Source organism: Stylophora pistillata, chromosome 1, assembly GCF_964205215.1.
Source record: "Stylophora pistillata chromosome 1, jaStyPist1.2, whole genome shotgun sequence".
Taxonomy (NCBI): Eukaryota; Metazoa; Cnidaria; class Anthozoa; order Scleractinia; family Pocilloporidae; genus Stylophora; species Stylophora pistillata.
Window position 1 is genome coordinate 41123688 of NC_142519.1, and position 17345 is coordinate 41141032.

At 38.0% G+C, this 17345-nt stretch overlaps 1 long non-coding RNA gene across 1 annotated transcript; it reads left to right on the plus strand.

Annotated features, from left to right (window-relative positions):
* Positions 1-5284: 5284 nt before the first annotated feature.
* LOC148742552 (uncharacterized) lies at positions 5285-6320 on the plus strand. Its single transcript, XR_016000216.1, has 3 exons — positions 5285-5423; positions 5840-5899; positions 6276-6320. It is a non-coding gene; the product is annotated as an uncharacterized LOC148742552 (long non-coding RNA).
* The last annotated feature ends 11025 nt before the right edge of the window (positions 6321-17345 follow it).

The following is a 17345-nucleotide window of genomic DNA, read 5'->3' on the forward strand; positions in this document are numbered from 1 at the left end:
GTCTGTGTTTTTGACGTTCTAAATCTCTGTCTTTCTGAATCAGTCAAACTACAACAACAGCAACAACAAATTTTATTTAAGCTCAATACGGAAAATTACAATGCTTGGGCCTGCAAGTAGCTAGGGCTATTCGAGGCGGGCACAAGAGAGGAAAATAAAAAAACTGCATTCGTTAACATTATCACTTAACTGATTTTAAAAGAACATGTGGTCTATTAATATCTGCAGAATCATTTCGGCTTCAACGGCTCTGATTACGGTACATCAGTAATGATATCAGCACAGTAATAGTAATAGTAATCAAAGTTTAATGTCTTAACGTGAGGCATGGTTACCCATATTGAATAAAGGCTGATAGTTTCGAAAGAAACTGTTTGGGGCTGCGTCGGTGGGAGTAACGAAATAATTTGGATATATCAACAAAAGTTGAAATGGTAAATTGGCCACCGTAATGATTACAAAAGCTGACGTTTCGAGCGTTAGCCCTTCGTCGGAGCTCCGACGAAGGGCTAACGCTCGAAACGTCAGCTTTTGTAATCATTACGGTGGCCAATTTACCATTTCAACTTTTGTTGATATATCCAAATTATTTCGTTACTCCCACCGACGCAGCCCCAAACAGTTACCCATATTGCCCGAGCCAGAGGCTCATGTATGAAACGCAAGACAACAACCCACCCATCCCACCCCAGGGGAGGACATCCACCACACAGTAATCTCGTGCGTGGGAAATTAACGTCTCCTACCCCTAACCCTGCAGGAGACGGGACCTCCATTTATTCTTCCCTATCCGAGAAGACTAGAATATCTAAACCATTTCTTGATATAGAAAGGCAGCATATTCTTCCCAATTATTTTCAGACCTTGTGTGTTGGTCCGGCCGGGGCTCGCACCCTTGACCTCCCGCACATCAGTCCAGCGCTCTATCCATTGAGCTAACCGGGGGCTGTGATGCTACATCATACATTAAGATATAATTGTCAAGAAGTCATTTCATCCCAGTGAAAGTTTAATAAGCTTTGAAATCAAATAAACAACCGAAACCAAGCAATCCTTTTCGCGAAATAAGGAAGAGAAAGACATCTGAATATGAAAAACCAGGATGAGAATGGGTCAGAGGAAGGTAGATGGGATAGTTTTACAGGTGCGCAGTGCGTGCTAAGTTTCAACCCTTATCCAGTTTCTCAGCCTTTTTAACGGAATTTTAGCTAAGAAATCTGCCTCAGCCGTTTTAAGCTTGGTTATTGTAAAGAGAGTTTTTCTATTGAAAATATCATTACTCTAAAAGATAAGAAGATGTGGGCCAAGATCACCGACTGCGATTTACAACAGCTTTAGATGACCTTTTGCCACCAGGGCGACCAATAGTTACGCTACGTAAGAGGCGCCATAATTATATTCTCCCGCTTGTACTAAGAACTGAACGTTTCAAGAGGACTTTTGTTAATAGATGTTTGTTCTCTTGTTAGTTAGTTATCTAGTTAGTTAATTAGTTTTATATTTGCTTAAGGGCATTGTAACTAAACACGTTTTGTTGGTTAGAGTGCTTAATAAAGGCCTTTGTTATTATTATTATTGGATTCAAATCACATCCTTAAATCATCACTTGTATGTAATATTTGGTCCTGCAATAGCAATGCAGCCAATCAAGAACATCTATTCTTGGGAAGAAGACCTTGCATATTCCGCGGTTAGTTGGGCAGCAGTAGTTCATAGAAATGTTTACTCGGCAGTCCCTGCAGTCTCTAATTTTCCGGCCGAAAAAAGCCAAGGGTGATCATTGCATCACTCGGAATATATTTTCCTCGGAATTTATTTTCCTCGAGCAAACACATTCAGTATCTGAAAACAATACAACAAGATGCATTTCTATCAGCTTATTATGTCGAGTGCGTTTCTCTGCAGAGCAGGTCACCAAACATGGAAAATAGGTCAAAAGTTGCATAATTCACGACGCAAAAACTCGGTTCCTGTAAGGAAAAACTGGCGTTGAGTTGCAGGAGCTTACATAGTGAGGTTCCACCTCAGCCAACCACTTTTCGGAGATTATTTACCTTAAACGCTAGACAACCATCTGGTAAATCTTACCACAGGCAGACTAGCGACATATAGCCTACGTCAAAAGTATAGAAGATCGTACAAGTTCGCTGACTGATGTTGATAGCAATACTTGAGCTTAAAATCAAAATAGGGGATTACAACTGTCTCATGGTAAGGATATTATTTGTTACTTAATAAATGCCCACGTGATTAGTAGGGCTGCCTTGGTAGACCTTAGTTATGTGATACCACATTTTTCCTTAACATGCCAAACATTTGATATGCAAGAGTTTTCCACGGTACACCGCGACCACACTCGCACCAATCTTTTTCGAGCAAATATAGAGTAGAATCTACAAGTATTTTCCTTATGTTGAGTGGGTGGCATATGTCTTCGTGGCAGTTTTACTATGATTTGTCATCCATATCCTACATCTCAGTCCTTGTTGAACCGTGGGACGATCTCACCGGTGGTCGTTCTCATATTGTCCCCAGGTGCGGCCTGCAAGAAAGGCCATCCCCCATTTTTTTGAGCACTGGTATTGGTTGGTGATCGGAGGTGTGTCTGGGGGCGTAAGAGCTTGAATAATAGCGTGAGCACAGGCAAGAATTTTTTCGCGCTCCTCCCCTCACGCGTGACGACTCGCGCTTCGTGCCCGCCTCGCGATTGTCTCTTTTCGCCTGGAAACGTAAAACAAAACGCCGGTTTTGCTGGCTACGTATTATCTACTGTATGAGAATTAATTGCTTATTGCACAGTAAAAACGTCTTGAGCTGTTTTTTTTTTTTTAGTCTGACAAATTGAAAAGAATAAACCATTGAGCTGTGTTTACAAAGATTTTGTAAATGAATACTGAGAAAAATGAAATGTTCCATTGACATTTTTGACAAGTTCTTCCCAAATATTTAATTATGATCGCAAAATCCTTTGTTATTCAAATACTCACAAAACATGTGGAAGTAAAAGTATGATTGACTATTCAGTTTACTACAGTTTTGAATATTAATTCCAGAGATAACGGCCTCTTGATAGCACATAAATTAGGAGTATTTGCATCGGTAGCAAACTGAACTGCGAAATGTCTTACCGTGAAAAATGTTAAATCTTTCAAGAACCAAAAATAATATATTTGAGAGCTAGATTAATTTTTAGGATTATGCTGGGTGGAAATAAGCATTCTTGTGGCTAGCAACTAAAACGGATTGACCTTTAACTTAGTTTATCTTCTTCGAAACAGTTACATATTCAGCTTACCGGTTAAATTTTTTAAGGCTACTTATGCCTGTCGATAAAAGAAAAAGACGCTTTGGATGTAAAAGCTCCCTCAAATGAATTAAAAATAAAACAGACTTTATGTTTATCTGTTGTTTGCGCACAAATCAAATACCAGCTTTAAACATCCGTGTGGGCTTTTTAAATATATTGATGTCTGTTAAACAATTTGGTTCTGCTCCAAGAGTTCTGATTATAATTTAAAAGTCTAGGTTACTTATGCTTATGACAGAGCTTCTCTGGCTTTCTTCAGTTGTGACTTTGTAGTATATCTGTTCTTTCACGACTGAGATGGTCTCCCATTTAGCGGCGGATCCAGGATTAAGTCAAGGGGGGTTCGGAGAATTGTCCGAGGGCATGCTCTCCCGGGAGATTTTGAAAATTAGGTCTTCGGAAACATGATTTCCAGCATTTTGAGGGAAAATTTAGGGGGTTGGACTGAACCACCCGAGCCACCCGTGTAACCGCCCCAGCCATTGAAGATGGCACTGTACAATTCTGGGAAAGATTCACAGTTTACCAATATTTCTACTCTATAAGAGGTACAGAACTACACTGAAAGCCTTGATGCCACTTAAACCAGGACAACCCCAGCTGAGACAACCATTTCCTCCTAAAACTCCTCATTCAGTTCCCTTGCGTTCACTTGATTAAACACACACGTGTGTGCATACGTAAGCTATGAGTCCATGTTGAATTACTTAAACTCCTCAACAAGCCTGATTTCCATATGAAACGTCCCGTAAGCTGATCAATCATGAAAATGTTAGGCGAACGATAATATGTTTTGCGTTAGGTTCTTCGGTTGGAGAGAAAGTAAAATAAAACATTTCGGTGATATCTTCAGTTTATGGTCTACCACAATCTTCGGGTAAAAAAAAACATTGTGAATATCCCCAATGATCTTCATCTTACTTGATTTCACGAGTACTTTTCTTTACAATTTCGCGGGTACTTAATTTCGCGATTTTGGCAAAAGAATACTTCGCGGGGTTTTATAAACGCTTCTTCAATAGGAATATATAAAAAAGGTATTAAATTTCGCAACTAAAGTAGTTCCAAATCATTTCAATTTGCAAAATGTCTTAACATTTAACAAAGATGATTACTGGATTCTCTGTTCCATAAGCCAAATCTTTGCAAATTAACCTCACTTGACAAAAGAAGATAGAAAATGGAAGTTACCAGCTAAGAACAGTTAATAATTTGTGTATTTGTTGACACATATCTTGTACAGGCTGTTTATTTCAAATTTTGATAATTTTTTTTGTCTGCGATTTCAATTCTCCACAGAGGATTAAATTTCGCTTGTTTATATTCTGCGACGGTTTTTTCATGCGCGGTCTTTACTTGAGTGATTTATTTACAGTCGCGAAAAAACGCAAAATTAAAGATCCCCAACCTCGTCCTGCCCCACCCCCAACAAAGGAAAAAGGCCCTGGGAACGAGGTTGAAGATCCCCCAAAATAAGTACCAACAAGGTAATCCAGCTAATCAATAACAAATGGTGCTTAGGTGCTTATTTTCTTTAATACAGATTAAGATATGTTACCCTTATAACAATTTTGAGCAAATGCACTTAACTTTAGACATTAAAACTTACAATCGATTTTCTGTTTACGAAGTCGAAGGTATGTCATTTTCCATGTACAGAGGAGGATGAAGTATCGGCGTGTGTTAAAACTTCCTTTCCAAAGTAAAAGTAAGGCATTTAGAATCCTGACTATAAAAGCTGAAGACACTTCTGAAAACTCGTACAAGAAAGGTAATATAACTAGAGAGGCTAGAGGCTGACTTCATTTTATGGTAGATATTCCCTTTGGAAAATTACTCACGCAATTATTTTGCCGCAACTAGCGCGAGCTCTGTTTTTCTCTCCTTTTTTCAGTTCATCTTGATTGAACGCGCTGAAAAACTCCTCTTTAGGAGCTATGTAAGATAGATATGTGTCAAGCCCCTCCGCTAGTAGCTTACGTATAACCCTACCAGCTTCAAACATCTGTTAAGGTTTTATTGATGTATACGTACGCGGATAAAATATTTGTTGTGTTAGTAAAAGCGACTGTGGCATAAAAACACTTCAGCGGAGAAAGGAACAATCCCCGTTCAGGTAATCTTGCAGTTTTTTGTGTTATAACTCTGTTACTGAAATCGATTCAAGTAGAGATTATGCTGCACTGCCGAAGAAAAATAAGAGGGAAAAAAAAACTATGATAGAAGAGCGAAACGTTATGCGTCGTCGTCTGAGCAACTAACCTCTATGTCAAATTGTGACGACGACGAGTTTGCAATTTTCGTGTTTAAATTATTACGCAGCATTCAACGCAACTTAATTACAAAGAAAGCTACCTAGACTTCTAGAACTGAGATAGATGTGACTGAACGTTTTCTTCTATCACCGAGAGTATCAAAACGAGAGTAAAATAGTAGTCCACGAAAATGTGCCGGATGTTGCTAGAAGCCTTTAATTACAAGAAATGTTTAGAAACAGAAGTATAAATTTTAAGCGAACAATTTTTATTGCAGGAGTATCAACTAACCTACACAGTGTCATTTTGAACATGTGATGTAAGCGGCTGAAATAGTGTAAGTTAGAAATTAGTTCGCTGATTCATTCAAAAGTTTGGCGAAGGGTGTTTGGGTGCTCCGATGGGTAGAATAGCGCGAACATTCTGAGCATATTTATAGCCATAGTGACTAAAGGAACGCTTTGTCGTTAAGGCATAAATGTCCTGGTTCGATTACGAGACGAAGAAAGTAAGATTGAAGCGAAGGTGACACTGAACCGCAACATATATAACGTATAGATGTGCTAAGGTGCCGAGGAGAGTCCTACAGTTAAGGTACCGAGGAGAGTCCTACAGTTAAGGTACCGAGGAGAGTCCTACAGTTAAGGTACCGAGGAGAGTCCTACAGTTAAGGTAGCTTTGAATTTTAATACTCATTTGTTTTCTTTTTCTAGGAAAGATGTCTATCAACACCATGTGGACTTTCACTTTTGTTTTGGGTAAGTCGGTTGCGCTTGTTTGTAAAAGACACATGAAGCTTTCACGAAACGAGCACGAGACGCTGTAGTTTGGGTATTAGAACATTTCAAGGCAAACACAAACGTGATTTGCCGGAGGTAGGCTGGGATCAATTCTGTCGGCAGAATATCAACGAATAAGCGATGTTTGAGGCGAGTATTCTGTCTGTATGTTCACGTAAACTTATGGAACCAAGGAAAATCATTAACATTATCTAAAAGCAGAATAATTGAGGGAAAAATCTGTGAAATTCATTGGCTCTAATTGTATACGTTGATAATTTCTGTTTTTTTTCTTTGTTTGTTTAATTTTGTTTCGTTTTGTTTTGTTTTGTTTTTATATTCTTGATGCCTTTTTAGCGGTTCCTCTTTTTTAATTAACACCGGTAAAGTAATAATACTGTAATATATAGTTTTGAGGAATTTATACTCTTCATAAATTAGATATAATTTGTGGAAAATACACATGATCCAAAGGGCCGAAGATTTTAGGGCCACTAAAGGTAATTTCGAGCGAAATTTTAAAGTCTTTGTAAAATTTCAAGCAAATCACGTGATTTTACTGATGAGCATTGCAGGCTCGGCAGTATAAACTTTTTTGAGGGCGGAAGTTATCAAAGCCTTACCACGGCATGTGAGACAGTTCTTAACTAGAACATCGCATTTGTGTGAAGATCATGCGCGAAATCCATGCTTACCACATAGATAATCAGAATGGCCCAGAATGAATCGGTTGTTAACTACTGACGTAAGAGTTTGACTTGGTCACTGATTTATGAAAAATAGATTCCTCTCATATTACAGGTGCACTAGAAAAATACAGGGAAAGTCTATGAAGCTAATCTTAAAGTTTATGAAGATTTTACATTGTCGTTTACGTACACGATGAGAGAGGCTTGAAAACGAGATAGACAGTCATTAGTTAACTTAGTACAAAGTGTTTTCACTTATTATTCTATGAAATTATATTGTTTATAATAGTTGCAATAATCACAGAGGTTTACCCCGAGATAAACATCGAAGACTTTGGTGCAACTAAGCTCCTTCAAGTGGAGAAATGGCAATATGTGGAAATAAGATTTAACATCTATATTCCCTATTCATTGCCTGGAGCACCTTGTGCTGATGAGGAGTATCTTGAGATCCGTGATGGTTATAATCAGTCTGCCAATCTACTGGGTGTATTTTGTGGAAGGGATACTCCTCATTTTACCCTGCGATCCAGTGGACATAACATATGGTTAAGATTTTCACCTCAGCATAGATACCAGTTTTGGGATTCAAGTTATGAGGGAAAATCAATACATAAAACAGGTAGGAATATTCAATGTTTAATTTCAAGAAATTTCTGCTGGCATCATTGAGTAAAAGTAATAAGTAAGGTACATCGTCGGAGTGCAGATCCAACCTTCAGAGGTTCGATTCCCCTTGGAACTCGGATTTTTTTCCCTTCGTCCCACGTTCGTGAAAAGACAAAAAAAATTTATTTCAATATTTTCAATTTTTCTTTAGCTCCTGCAAACCTGAATACAGTAGCAAAGATCCAGTTCGTCCTGCTCAACCACTCTTCATCTTTGTGGTGCCCGGCGGAAGGGGGACCGGCTCCTCGTATTGTCTGGAGAAGGAATGGTGCTGTTGTGCAAGACAGCACTAGTGTACGACTCCGAGTTAACGTGACTGAACAAGAAAGAAATACAAAATACAGCTGCGAGGTGGACGACCATGGTCAATTGAAGAGGATTAACATCAGTCTTGTTGTCGAGAGTAAGTTTCAAGTTACATATTTACTTTAAGAGGAGCTCAGCTCTTGTTTGTGCTTATGGTGACCTAACGATTTGTCTTCCGAATTTTTGGGGCCGTTAATTTTCATTTTTTTTTAGAGTGAAATTTTCCACAATTTTATGTAAGGGTAATCTCACAAATAATATTCATAAAGTAAATCAAGTTTAATTGCAGCGTAGTTTCATATCTCGAAAAAAAGATGACTTGCTACAATATTTTAAATGATTAATTTTGCGTTTAATTACTGTGCAGGTTACAGGTTGCTTAGAGCGGCGTTTATTCGTGTTATTAACGAAAAGAGAACAACACGTGCAATAAAAAATTGTTCAAATTAGGCCCGTAAACTTATTCCAGTGTAAAACATTTCTTTTCTGTTCAATATGGTAATTAGCTTTTTTCATTTCTTTTCCACTCTTGTTTTTGATTAACGAATTCGGAAGTGAAAGTGAATTTATTGCAAACATGTTGCATGGGATTTTCGCACCAAAACGAGAAAGTGAATGAAATTTTGAATAGACTTCTGTTTTGTCGTTTGTTTTTTCGTGTTTTCGAATGAGCGCTACTCCTGAGAAAGAAAAAATTAAAAATAAAGATATTAAAATCTGCGCTTAACTTTGTAAATTTGTCACAAGCCACGTCAACTAAACGAGACTCCTTTTTAGTAAATCTTTTCTTAATCAAGCTTAATCAGGTATAATTAGGATTTTTTCGAAAATGAAACTGACAGGCAAATGAGAAACAGCTGTATGAATCCAGTTTTTAAATTTTCAAGGCCCTTAAATCTACGATCGCGAGTTGTTCATGCTCCATAGTAAGCGATATCAGCCATAAAATTCTGTGCACTTAGAGCGAACCTCTCGAAAGTAATCTCCGCTTATCGAGAAAATCCGTCCGTTGGAAAGAAATGGAGATAGAAACTGTCAAAGTATTCATTTTTGACACTTGATTACTTTTCCGATTAAAAAAAGTTTTCTCTCCCAGCCTTCACATTAGCGTCCTTGCGCGGTTGTCTCTTTATTTAATGGCATTTTATCTGTTGCGCGCAGTGGTTTAATTGGTTCTTATTTCTAAGTTCATGACAATTTCAACCTCCTATCTGTTTTTCTGTGGTGTTGTATGGGTCACATCATTTGTTAAATATCGCGTTGATGGAATCGGCATTTATTGACTTTTATTAAATGTCTTTGATTTGAATGAATGAGTAATATATGAACTTGCATAGATCTTCATCGGTTCGCCTTCTTTAAGGTCTCAAACTTCCTCACGGGATAAAGAACGCTCTTGCCACAACGCTATTAACATGGGCCTGCTTGAAAGCCACGACACTCTCTGAGAGCAGGGCCTCAACGATTAGCAACCGTCTAGTATCTGCTGCCGGTTCTCCTTTTTTATAAACGAACTCAGATTTGCTTGTCGAAGTTGCTAACTTTCTGGAAATTCATTCTTCTCCCCTGATTCTAAACGAATTATTTAACGAGTGCATTCTGGTGCAGCGTTGTTCGAATTCATGTAAACATTTGTGAAAGAAGTCTTAAGAAGACGAAGTTGTAGCAGCCGCTTGCATCTATCACAGCAGCAGTTGGAGTGGCCTAGACTTTGAAATTGTACTGGAAGCCAGATATGCTGTCTTGTTACCAGTTTCAAGGGGAATGATTGGAATTAATCATGCCTTGATCTTTCTCCTCACTGGAAAGAACTCGACCAGGTCTGAAATAATGTGATTACTCACAACTTTCTTATTCTTGGCTTTTCTCTGATTTCTGTCCACAATCAATTGATTTAAATGAATTACTGAAAACGAATTTAATAATAAATTAAAGTACATTAATTATCGATATTTAGCGATTGACTGCACTGAGAAACTTATCCAACTATAATTGGTAATGCATATGGTGAAGCTGTTCTCTTTATCTCATGTGAAGGAGTATGTTGAAAATAACAGTGCCTGCAATTAATGATTTTCTCTGTACTCCCATCGAGAACTGTGCTGATCAAACTATTGAATATCTGAAGCCAGGTATTCGCAAAACTGTTCAGAATTGATAGATAAAAAAACTTTCCAAAGTCTCAAGGCAACGTAAATGCAGCTTTCTTTTGAGCTCAAATACAGTAGAACCCTGTTAATACTCGTAAGTCACTCGTAATACGCGCGCGGTGTTTAAGTCATATCAAATAACCGCATAAGAAATTTAATGCCTGTTTCTTGCAGACAGTCTTACTCCCGCAGACGAAACAGGCGGTTTGAAATCCCAGTGTTGAAGACCGAGCGTTTTAAGAACACATCTTAAATGAAACTGTGTATGGATACATTTTTTCAACAGAATTTGGATCTTAGAATACATTTTCATATTACATTATTAGGTTATAAAAGTTTTTAATTATATCATCATGTGATCATATTATTATCCTTAGGTTATAACTTTATAATACGTAGTTCAGCCCTTGGGCTGCCATGTGTTTCATTAACAAACTATCCAGCTATCTATCTAAAAAGAGGAGAGTTGCTTACTTTGTCACGTAAATCAGCAGCTTGGTCAGCAAACGACAAAGATTAATAAAATTGGCTTGACCAAGCGTTTTGCTTTTCTAAATTTAGCATGAGGCCGTATTAACTGAGTGAAGTTATCAACTGGATTTTACCGTTTGGGATTTTAAAATGTAGGCTGTGGCCGTTGGCCGTATTAACGGGTGACCACCGTTTACGAGGGTTTTAAATTCGAAAATGCATGGTTGTTTTTCCGAAACTTCCCGTAAAAATGTAATAACGAGGTGATCCTATCATTGAGGTAGCAGTAAGGCGAGTTTACACTGAATAGTGGTCAAAAAGTGATGCAAACATTTGGTGTCAATTTTCACAGAGAAAGTGATTAGTAAACGGTACCCACTAATCACCCAAACGCATGTCCATTACAACAACTACGTTCGAGAAAATATGCACCTAACATAACCAATGTCCATAGAGGCTGCGAAGCTAAGGGCCGTTTTTCGGTCAGGGTGGCCATTTTAGTTGCGCGACGTACATGTTACATGAGGAAATTGAGAATGGTTATATTCGGTCTATTAACCATTAAAAACAGAAAAATTTACTTCGTATTGCCCTTACTTTTCTTCTTATATTTGGACAAATCAAACGAAAAACAATAAAGAATACCTTTTATTCCCAACAAATGCCAATATTTAATTATTTTAGATAATTTTTATTCATGGCGAGTGATGACCATGCCAGTGATTAAAAAGGAACTTTTTGTTACAAAGGGTAGAACAAAATTTTTGAAATCTCATTGGAAATTTGCCTTTAATTTCAATGGGTGACGTTTTAGTTTTTGATGGTGCGAAGGAATGCCACTAGACGGATAGTTTACTTTGTAACGTACCATCATCGATTTCATTTAACAGTTGGGTTAATAAAATATTAAAATAGAAGTGAACGATTAATATTAAATATGATTCAAATAACAAGTTTAATTGAAGTCTGTTTTTATTTGTCAGTGTGCCCTCAACCGTGCCAATGCAAAGTCCTTAAAGGTAACATGAAGGGTTTAGTATCAGCCAATTGTGAAGGAAAACAGCTGAAGTCAATTCCAAAGAAAATTCCGCGAGCCTTAGCAAAGCTGTAAGTACTTTTTATGCATCATATAAAGCATTAAATTCGGTTCCTGTTTGAATTAAGAGGTGGCACTGTGACAGCCGAAAGTATGAGGAGATTATAACTAATAAAGTAGGTGAAAACAACAGCAAACATCAACAACTACAACCCAGCAAAAATGTCTTGAATTTGCTAACAATAGCTGAGACCGGAAACGTAATTTTGGTGTTTTGGCATTGACTGTAGCGGTCAAAAACTAATCAGCCAAAGGTGAACCGGTCTCTTGGATATAAACGAGCTACAGACAAAGATAGTCGTAAAGCCATATGAAATTTTTGAGTTTACTAAATAAACTTTCATAGGATATCTATTTCGGACTATCAGTATCAGAGCACTTAATTTTCCGGTTAAATTAGATTCCACGTATTATATAAACACTGGTTGGCGAAATGACCTTCGACATAGAGAGATATCATCAACCAAAAACACGGAAAATTTTCTTTCATCAGGGCTATGTTCAACTGGCCCGGCCTCTTGAGACGTTTTCAGACTTTAATTAAGGTAGAAAAAACTAAACTTTTTAGATAAAGCAAATTGGAAGGTTACACGCCTAGATAAGTAAAAGAAAACAATCTTAGGGTTAGCTGGAAATCTCGACTTCAGTAAAATTCTCAAACTCATCATTTCACATAGTAGTAAAGGAGCGTTAACCCGCGTCAGATCACTGCAGTGTAAAAATACCCAAGCTAAAAGGAAAATAGTCGATGTTAGATATCAGCGTAATACAAAGTTATCTGCATGAGGCGCTCATTAGTATATTGGTAAGAGCCAGCTGGTAAATCTCAAAATGACGGCCACCACTGTGCCTGCGATAGAAAAAAATGGAGTGGAGAATTATCAAGGCTTTGACAGCTGCCTCATTTGAATACAAGTTAAGAGCCTGGATTGTTTGTGGGCTGCCGCTGTGGTCAAACAGCCCTTCTTTACATATTATCGCCAATGTTTATCAGATCCGTACAACCTACATGTAACCCTGAGACGCGATTCTACCGCTACCTCACTGCTGATGGACCATCAGATAAAACCGTCAAAGTATCACTGATGAAGGATTGAAGGCATTGATTTCACTGCAAGACCGCTGATGAACGCTTCAACACAACCGCTACAGCAACCCTGCTAATGCTTGGAGGCATTCCTCAGAACACCGCTAATGATAGCTTAACCCGGGTTATCAAGAAATGGATATAGCACAGTCAACTACTGACGAACTATTAAAGACAAGTGCCACAATAGCAACACCACTGATCACCACTTGAAGATATCTGCTACTAAGCTGTTGATGACTGGTTGAACACAACTCTTACAAAACCACCAAGAATGCTTGGATATAACCGGTACAGCGCCTCTGATAACTTCTTGAGGACAACGGCTAATAAATCTCTTATAAATGTTTTTAAAAAACTGCTGAGAAGCGTTGGAGGGTTATCCAACAACGCCAAGGAATGCGTGAAAAGAACTGGTGGAAAACCACACTTGAAGATAACCGCTAGAACACCGCTGACGAAAATCCTCTAAAAAACTGCGTAGGCTGGAAGATTGTCGCATGAGGAACACTACAGGGCAACGGTGAGAAAACCGCTCAGGAACGGTTGAATACAAGCGCATTAATACAGAAAGTTTGAGGACAACCGCCACAAAAGCGCTCGTGAACGCTCATGAGGGTAACCGTTCAAAAACACGCTGGTTAACAGTTCACAGCTTTTACGATCACAATTAGGACAACCGCCACAAAAAACGCCTAAGAAAGCCCGAAAACAACCGCAGAAGTGTCCCTCAGTAACTGCTGCATCACCGCTCAGGAATGACAACCATTGCAATCCTTCTCAGGAATACATGAAGACAACAAAATCGAAATTAAACCACTAAAAAGGGGTTTGATCCGGCGACTAGACAGGTAGGAACAAATAGCGCTATTCGCTAGTAAAACATTAGGGAACGCCTGAAATCGACCGCTACAGAAGCGCTAAGGACTGCAGAGGATGAGTGCTGTCAAACTGTAAGAGAATCCTAACGTGTCACCTGTTACTAGGCTGCAACACCTCCCGTGAACCTGCATTTGCGAGAATGACCGCTGCCAGAATCTTCTGAGCCCCTTGTGCTTATATAAGATTTTCACTGACTAGAGCTTTTAGAAGAAATATAGTATTCAAGGCCGTAATCTTGTCAAAATCAATATCAATAAAGTTTTCAGATGGTATTTATGATTAAGTTATGTGTCAATGCTAATGAGATAGACCGATTGAATAAATTTAATTAAGAATTAGAAATGTAATTGTGGCTCAATTATTTGCTTTGGTTCGATTCTGTTTGTTTTGTTTTATTTTTAACTCTCTTTGCAACCGTCACTCATTATTAAGCGGATTGGTGGGTGGGGATGCCCCCACTGCACCCTCCGCAGGTACTGTCCCTACATGTCAGTACATTGACCCTGAAGATCAAATGAAACGCTCCTTTATGTTTGACCCAGTTCAAGCCAATGAGCTTTGGAACTGAGATAGAATTACCTCTGAGGGCTGCATTGAAATCAGTCCATAAGAAGATAAACACTTGCTTCTGATCATGATTGTGTAGGGAAAATCAAATGCGTTTAAAATTTTCTAAGAGACTCAGAAAGTATTTCGGGTGTTTCCCTTTGCATCATAATCATTATAGATTTAATGGGTTTTTTTTTTTTGCTGGTTCTAATAAACAGACAAAGCATTGGTCAAAGCCCATAGCAAGTTCATTTATACATCAAGCTCTGAGTCAAGTAAACATGCACCACTCCAGACAAGTCATAAATTTTTTTAAGCTGTGCAATTCAGGTTCACAGTCAAGTAAATTAGGTAATTGATTTGTTAATATTTTTCAAGGGACCTGTCCAATAACAAGCTGCAGAAATTGCCAGCAGGAGCCTTTAGTAACAACACAAAGCTGGAACATCTGTAAGGACGACATTTCTTTAGCATATTTATAAGTAGATAAACACTTGCTTCTGATCCTGATTGTGTAGGGAAACGTAATATTACTTGTGTCTAAAATTTTCTAAGAGAGCCAAAAAATATTTCGGGTGTTTCCCTTTGCATCATGACCATTGCAGACTTCATTTTCTTTCTGCTGGTTCTAGCAAACAGAAAAAGCATTGGTCAAAGCCCTCGTATTTTGGAAGAATAATCTCTACTTAGAGAGTTAATCATTTCAAGTGCACACGTTACCTTAGGGAGAAACTCACAGTAAGGTCAATTTTGTGTGAAACTTCGAGTCAAATCAACAAGCACCATACGGATAACTCCTTAATTTTTTTGTAAGCTGTGCAATTTAGATCCACAGTTGAGTAACTGATTTAGGTGATTGATTTGTTAATTTGTTTCAAGGGACCTGTCCAAAAACAAGTTGCAGAACTTGTCAGCAGGAACCTTTAATAACAACAAACCGCTGGAAGATCTATAAGGACGACGTTTCTTTAGCATACGAACGTTTAGTGTTGATTTTTTGACCAAATGCCGATGTATAGAGGCTTGATTTGAACTTTCACATCAGACTGAGTTTCTGGCCTCGGGATCACTGAATATTACCAAAGCAAGTTAGATTTTAGGGCGTCAAATTTCGTAAGTGTTATGAAACTAACGGTGCATAGCTTAAATCGTATCAAGATGTTGTGAATTATATGCTTTGTGAGATAGAATAAATATATGAAGTTCATATATTTTGAACTGCGGTATTAGATACGTATGATGCACGATCCTCGCAGTAGATAGCGCTATTTATGCAATAGCGAAAATCAGACCTGAAAAAATTCAGGCCTGTACGGGACTCGAACCACTGACCTCTGCGATACTAGTGCAGCGCTCTGCCAATTGAGCTGACAAGCCAACTGGGAGAGGGCCGTTAAGTTGGTTCGTAATAAACCCGTGAAAGTGATAAATATATACTTTGTCACGCATTATGCTGATGTCATACCCGTGATTCCTTTCATCTGGATCTCATGAATGATATCAGTTACTACAGAAGGACTCAACATTCTGCTTTAACAAGAAGTTTTTTTAATGAGGAGAAAAAGCCGATGTAATTTTCAAGCGATCGTTTCAAATACTTAAATAATTTACACAAAAATATGAAAATATGCTTCTGATCATGATTGTGTAGGGAAAATCAAATGCGTTTAAAATTTTCTAAGAGACTCAGAAAGTATTTCGGGTGTTTCATTTTGCATCATAATCATTATAGATTTAATGGGTTTTTTTTGCTGGTTCTAATAAACAGACAAAGCATTGGTCAAAGCCCATAGCAAGTTCATTTATACATCAAGCTCCGAGTCAAGTAAACATGCACCACTCCAGACAAGTCAAATTTTTTTTAAGCTGTGCAATTCAGGTTCACAGTCAAGTAAATTAGGTAATTGATTTGTTAATATTTTTCAAGGGACCTGTCCAATAACAAGTTGCAGAAATTGCCAGCAGGAGCCTTTAGTAACAACACAAGGCCGTTAAGTTGGTTCGTAATAAACCCGTGAAAGTGATAAATATATACTTTGTCACGCATTATGCTGATGTCATACCCGTGATTCCTTTCATCTGAATCGTATAAATGATATCAGTTACTACAGAAGGACTCAACATTCTGCTTTAACAAGAAGTTGTTTTAATGAGGAGAAAAAGCCGATGTAATTTTCAAGCGATCGTTTCAAATACTTAAATAATTTACACAAAAATATGAAACGATCAGAGCGCTGCAGGCTAAGTCTTTTTGAAGCAGTTCATGAAACATCTTGAGGCAAACGATTACAAGTTTCATTTATCTACAAAACCTCGGTGAACAACATTTTGTGCAAAGTTGTCATCACTGAGCATCTAGGCGTCAAAAGAAAACATTTCAGAATCTGGAACGGATCATGGGAAGTAGGGGATTTTGGTACTTTGGAACACAGTGCTGTATTTCTATTAAACCCTCGTAACTTGGGGAAAATTGGTTTTTAATCGGATTACCATAGCAACGTAAAAACTTAAGCTAACATACAAGTGCGTTTTAGACTCCTTAAGGGATTAAATGTAAAAGAGTATGCCATGTTGCAAATTTAGAACGATTCTGGAATGTTTCTCTTTTATTCTTATCTGAATGACGAAAATGAACTGATAATTGGCTCAACTGCTGGAAATTTGGAGAGGTACAAATTTCCACGACCTCAGTGTTTCATATCGTGATCAAGGAACACTATTCTGTGCCGGCTTACTGCAGGTTTAAAAAGTCTCAACTAAACGGAAAACCATCGATCATGGATCAGAATAATACATAACGCTCCACATCAGGAGCTTAGCATCCATTTAGTGTCAGAAAATTCTCACAGTGCTATTGATACCAGAACCCCCTGCCCACCAGATTTAAGAGCCACTGACCATAGATATCGAGAAACCGCCGACAGTTGCAAAATTTCCTAGTTCATTTTATTTTTCCCAAAGAATATTTTTGATGAAGCTTTTTATAGAATAGTTGCGTTAGTCTAAGTTGATGTTTACTGCTCTAAATTAGTAGAAATAGCTATTCAAATTATTCCAGCTTTAAGAGATCGTTCTCTAAGGTTTCAAAAAAATATCAGACAAGAC